At 37.9% G+C, this 6,932-nt stretch overlaps 1 protein-coding gene across 6 annotated transcripts in view; it reads right to left on the bottom strand.

The window, feature by feature from the left end:
- The window catches only part of LOC106876724 (uncharacterized), a 66,232-nt gene that overhangs the window by 4,265 nt on the left and 55,035 nt on the right, over nucleotides 1-6,932 (bottom strand). The gene's annotated exons all lie outside the window — the stretch shown is intronic.

The raw sequence follows: 6,932 nt of genomic DNA, 5'->3' as shown, positions 1-6,932 counted from the left end.
ACACATACAGAAACTCACACACAAATTCATATACATACATGCATGCACATGCACACACATACATACATATGCACACAGACACATCCATGCACACATGACCATCGTCCATCTTGCTTTTCCTGCACGGCTGTCGTAGAGACTGCATGTATCTCATCTGTCTCTCTGTTGCTGCTTACTCGCAGTTAAGCTAAGACCAAGCAGACCCATTGCCAAATGGACTCTAATTATGACCATCCAACTTTTTTGTATATCTAGGACTACATTGTCCAATGTGTCCTTGCTGTTTTAAGACTGTCTTTCTTTCTCTCATGTTCTCTCTCCCTCTCTCTCTCTGCTTGTTATATACCACCTTTATTTTAACCCTTTAAACATTTAAACAGGCCATAACTGGTCCAAACATTCTATTTGCTTTGTGTTCAAACTGATCAGATCCAGCCTCTCAGGCCCACCCTACAATGTCATTCTAAAGATAAGCAAACACATCATAGAAATCTTGAAGTTATGAGATAATACATGATTAATTCAAAACAATGTGAATAAATAAGCATTATATTTGACAGAAGAATCTAAATACTGAAGGGTTAATCATATCTATCATAAATATTACCACGTGAGTCATCATTTTCATCAGGTCCATTCCCTACATGTGAGGTTGTGCCTATGCTATTAGCTAGTGCAGATCCCTAAACTTAATCCCTTGTGTCTATGTTTCCAGCTATATTTGTCCTCCATATTTAAGGATCTGTTTTTATATTACCAGCTAAATCCATCCCCAACATTTTAGACATTGTGCCTAAATTATCAGCTTTACTCATCCCTTATATTTGAAGCCATGTGTGAGCCCTCAGCTATAACCACCCCTCACACGTGCCACATTTGGTCCCTGGAGTCTGTTATTATCTATATTTATCCCATACATTTGAACCCTAGTACCTACATTAATAATCAAGAAAACCCAGCATAAGAAAGCAGATATCCAGAATCAGTAGAGCATTAAACAAAATACTATGTGGTGTTTAGATAAATCCGGTGTTAAAATGCCACCAATGACAACCTCACCTTTCTTCCTTCCAGGTTCAATAAAATAAGTACAAGCCTGGTTTTAGGGGTTTGATATATTTGATTATACCCTTCTCCCAAAAGTGAGACCTTTATATCACCCCCCACATTCAATTGACAATGAATGGTGAAGTCAGTAGAGGGACAGGCAAAATACTCTGATTTATTTAATTATATCTTTTAATATTCTCAATCAGAACCCTACCAAAATCAAGTATACCTTTCATTCCTCCAGGGATAAAAAATAATAAGTAACAATCATGGATCAGGGGATGATTTAATTGACTACTCAACAACAACCAGATCCCTTAACTGATGCAACCAGTCGTTGGGGTGCCACTCAAGATGCTTTTGTAACCAGTCCCCACCACTGGTCCCTGTTCTATATCACGTGTAGCAGGTTCACTGCATTATGACCTGTTCCATCCTTGATGTTGTCAAACCAGGATTTTCTCTGTGTGCTTCTCTTTCACCCTCCATCAACTGTGCCCTGAAGAATGGTTTTGTACAGGGAATTGTGGCAAGGATACATTACTATAAAAGGCAAGCTTCTATCCTTTTACCTGTGCAAGGAGTGGTTCCTGTCTGCCAGTGTATTTGTTTACTTGCTGCCAGACAACATTGTTCATTTTGTGTTCTGTGTACAGGATGTATAATAGCCTTCTGAAGCAACGGTGTTCAAATGCATGGACTCTTTACTACGTGTCAGCTGTAAGAGTCTAGCTCTCACACCCATATAAAAGATTCAGAGTGAATCGACTACTCCCATCTCTAAAATACCTAGTTTTGTGTGTCAAGTTAGAAATCAGTATTATACCTACATGTCAAACTTTCCAAAATAAAAATCACACCCTCTTGCAGTCATATCTTAATTCAAACATCCTTCTTGGTTTTACAAATAAATATTTGTTTTACACTCCTATGAAATAATCCCACAAAGCCAGTTAGTAATCTAATGCAACACATCACTTTAATAATTTCTCTACTCTGTACAAATATGGTGATTGCTTTTAAGTTTAGCCATTCAATCTGGAGTTTACATTCCTTATCCTGTTCTATTTAAAAAATATTCATAATACTGGTTTAACATTATTCACAGTATATATGACAGGCTTCACACAATTTCCATCATATTATTATTTTTTTTTTTATCACTTAGTTTGGAGAGAAGAGTAGTGCCTATGACCTGTTATAGGGACTGCAAGACAAGAGGGCAGAAAGGAAAGGAGGAAGGTATCCTCAGTTCAGAGACCAGATCCAAATGCTTGCAATAGAGCAAGCTTCTTTGAGAAAAACACCCAAAGACCTAATGATGAGGTTAAACTTGTGGCATATTACATTTCCCAACTAAGTAGATTAGTGAGAATTGCACTCAAAATGCAAAGATACGTTCCAAATACCACAAGGCATTCTGTCTGATGCTCTGGAATGATGGAATGCAAAACTGACCTTGGCTAAATTTAAACTCAGAACCGCAAAAAAAACAAAACAATAAATACTGCAAAGCATTTTATCTAATACTCTAAAGATTCTGTCAACTCACCACCTACAAAGCCTTCTTACTACTTAACTTACTCAGTGATTGATTAAAAACAGTAGAACCCCTCTAGTTTTATTTAATCAGGCCAACTGGAGCAAACAAAGTTAGCTGTTTCATTCATTATAGTCACAGCTTTTCTATGAGTATTTCCACTGTCGTTGCTCTGACGATCTTTCTGGTTTGGTACACTTAGTCAACACCTTTAAACGCGCCACCTACTTCTCATCCCAGACTCATTGTGTTGAGCTTCCGATTAGTCATAAGTGTTTTTTACTCTGATAGCCGAAATACTTAAACTGCTGTTCTCTACAACTCACTAGTATCATTTTTAGTTTTCCTCTGGCTTATGATCCTCAGTCCTTTAAGCTTTATCTTAATTAACATCTTTTGAATATGTAGGGCCCCCTTCCTTTCCTTCTTTGTACTTCCTTATGCTACAGTAGCCCCAAGCCTTGTTTTGGATTTGCTTCTGAACCACATGGTTCCAGCTTCAGTCCCACTGTGTGGCACTTTGGGCAAGTGTCTTCTACTACAGCCTCAGGCCAACCAAAGCCGTGTGAGTGGATTTAGTAGACAAAAACTGAAAGAAACCCATCGTGTGTGTGTTTGTCCTCCGTTACTGCTTGACAACCGGTGTTGGTGTGTTTACATCCCCACAACTTAGCAGTTCGGCAAAAAAGAAAAAAGATCAATAAAATAAATACTACACTTTAAAAAAAAGTACCAGGGTCAATTCATTCGACTTAAAATTTTTCAAGTTGGTGCTCCAGTATGACCACACTTTAATGACTGAAACAAGTAAAAGATAAAAGATAACTAGCAATATTTGAACCTTGAGCATGTGGTCAGTAGTATATTTTTCGCTCACTACCATTGTGCCCGCCATAAAATAACTAAATAATTATCAAGCCAAATAGCTGTCCCTAATTAAGTGGTTGCTCAACTGGTTAGAAAAAGTGACTAAAATTTCCTTCAATTCACACTTTCTTGAACAAAAAATGGGATGGCCACTGTTGGAACACCTCTGATCATTAGTCTGCTTGATCTGGGTTAATTTGTGGTTAACAACTACAAAAATTTTATATTAGTTCTGTTTCAAAACTCAACGAGAGTGACAGAGGGGGGGGGGGCAATATGCAGTCTCTCATTCTAGAAATAACAACTACATCATTGCTCTGAAATCACATTCTGCTGATTTAAAAATGAGAACAATGGATAACAATTTTTGATACACTATTTGAAATAAAAATGAGATGACCACAGTTGGAACATCTCTGATCATTAGTTGACTTGATCAGGATTAATTTGTGGTTAAAATAACAATTACAACATCTTAAATTTGTTCTGTTTCAAAACGACACCATGAGCAACAGAGGGTACTAATATACAGTCTCTCAATCTAGAGATAGCAACTACGTCATCACCCTCAAATCATATTCTACTGAGAACAATGGATAAGATAATTCTTGACACACTACTTGAAATGTGAAATAAAAATGGGATGGTCACATCTGGAATGCCTTTGATCACAGGTCTGCCTTCTGCTCACCTCAAACTAAACAATAACAATAACTGCTGTTCAGTTTGAGTCATTTAATGTAGACACCTTTGTATTCAAAAGCTATTTCCTCAAAAAAAAAAACAATGTTGCCCAAATTGATTTGTTATTTTAGACAGTAAAATGAGGCTGAAATTGTATAACTACTTAATGTAGATAGCTAGACAAGTTGTAAATTATATAGATAGAAGCATCTCAAAAGTAAAACTATTTAAATAGTGAACGATTCTGTAGCTTAGAAAGTATACACAGCTGGCTCTCTCCATATCAAATTGCCTAAAGTACGAGGATATTTTTGTAGCCCTAATATTGAAAGGTTTACAAAGCAATTATAACAAGATCTGGAATAAGAGAACATAAAACCTGAGCTGAAAGTTCTCTCTATAATAACATTCTTTCCTCAAATAGCATTTCAGAAATAAAATTCCTGGGATTGGTAGCAGAGAAAGGCTTGAAGTTTTGGTTTCTGATGAGAGTAATTAAGACAGAAGTTTTGTTGCTGATTTAGGCTCAAGGCCAGCAAATTTTGAAGAAAGTGTGTTAGCTGATTCCTTTGGCTCTTTGACCCCAAAAGGATGAAAGGCAAAGGTGACCTTAGCAGTATTTGAACTTAGACCGAAAAGAGGTGGAACATATTTTTTACCAATGCATTGCCAGGGCTGCTGGACTAGCTCCCGTGCAGGTGGCACGTAAAATACACCATTTTGAGCGTGGCCGTTGCCATTACCTCCTGAGTGGCCTTCGTGGCGGTGGCACGTAAAAGCACCCACTACACTCTCAGAGTGGTTGGCGTTAGGAAGGGCATCCAGCTGTAGAAACTCTGCCAAATCAGATTGGAGCCTGGTGTAGACATCTGGTTCACCAGTCCTCAGTCAAATCATCCAACCCATGCTAGCATGGAAAACAAGCATTAAACGATGATGATGATGATGAATATTACCAGCTCATTGTTATATTTCACACTATGGGGTTTCCACCATATTCACCTGGAATTCAACATAATCAACCACAAATTTGTCATCACCAGTCTCAAATTTGTCATCGCCAGTCTATCATCAAATTTGTTATTGCCAGTCCATCATTCAACTTAAATGTCATCGATGTAAGATAGAGTAATTTTTTTTTTTACGGACAGACACTGGCACCAGTGATTAGTTATCACAAGATTGTAAAAGAACACCATTATCATTTAACATCAGTTTTCCATGCAGGTATGGGTTGAACAGTTTGAAAGGTAGCAGCAAATCAGAAGACTGCACCAACCTCTGTTGTTTGCTTTGAGATGGCTTCTGCAGGTGGATACTCTTCCTAATGCCAACCATTTTACAGACAGTATTGGGTGCTTTTTACATGGCACCAGCAGCTGTGAGATCAGGAAGTAACTTGCAGGACAAGACTCCTCAAATGGGGGTAAGTAGTATTGAGGGACAGATCAGTGTTTCACATGAGAAGAGAACTAGACTATCTCAGATGGAGAGAAAGAGATATAAACATTTGTTTTGTCAAGAATAAGTTTTGTTCAATAAAAATTGTTACATCACACATTAACATACTGCTCGTGTGATGTGGAAACTCTTTTACAACTATCATGCAAAATCCAAGGAAAGGAGACAATAAGACACACATACACACACACAACAGGTTTCTTTTGTTTTCTATCTATGATACTGAAGAACAACCTCAGGAAGCTGAACCTTTCAGGTGAGATCCCTGATGCCTGGCTGTACTCTAGAACAGGGGTTTTCAAACTGTGGTCCGAGGACCACGGGGGCTCCCCAAGGACAAGACAGGGGGTCCGTAGACAGCAAATACTTTTTATGGGCAATTTGATTTTATATATGTTTTTTATCGAAATCTTTTAATTGACAATAAACCTATTTGTTAAATACTGTTAAATAAATAAATGTAAAAATATATGTTATTTTAAGCAAATATTTATGTATAAATTTCATAAGCGTTTATAAGGGGGTCCCTGCTCTAGTAGACCTGTACCCCACAGCAGAAGTGTTAAGACCGATCCTTCTGGTGGTGTGAAGCACTTGTGGCCATGTAAAAGCCCCCGTGTGGTACCATGTACAAGCACCTATGCAGCAACACATAAAAGTGCCTGTGCAGCATGATGGAAAAGCACCCATGTGGTGCCGTGTAAAAGCAACCATGTGGCACCATGTAAAAGTACATGTGCGACACCATGGAAAAAGTACCCGGGCAGTGCTATATAAAAGCACCAAGCACACTGTAAAGTGGTTGGCATTAGGAAAGGCATCCAGCCATAGAAACCATGCCACATCAGACTGGAGCCCCAGCAGCTCACTAGTTCTGGTTACACCATCCAACCCATGCCAGCATGAACAATGGACGTTAAATGATGATGATGATGATGAAATCCACTCATGCAGTAGGACTGAACCCAAAACCATACATTGGGAAACAAACATCTAACCACATAGCCACACCTGCACCTATGTCCACAATGATAAAAATGTAAGGAATAGGCACAAATGATAAGTATATATATATGACAAATGTTACAACAAAGTAAATATATAAAAATTAAACTCTTGTCAGCTGTCCCACTAAGAATGATAGTAGTTTCAATACCTCAGACAGAACTGCATACTTTAGGAGTGTCAATGACTATTAGATACAATTCTTAGATAGCAGATACAGTGGAGATAAGACACAAAAACAAGGAAAACATGGTGTTTTAGTGACTGGGATAAAAAACAAAAGACAACAACAGGAAAGAGATGTATGATTAAGAGTATTGACTAA

Source organism: Octopus bimaculoides, chromosome 3 (assembly GCF_046866305.1).
Source record: "Octopus bimaculoides isolate indiv1 chromosome 3, ASM4686630v1, whole genome shotgun sequence".
Taxonomy (NCBI): Eukaryota; Metazoa; Mollusca; class Cephalopoda; order Octopoda; family Octopodidae; genus Octopus; species Octopus bimaculoides.
Note: the sequence above shows the minus strand (reverse complement) of the source record. Positions and strands in the feature narration are given on the sequence as shown.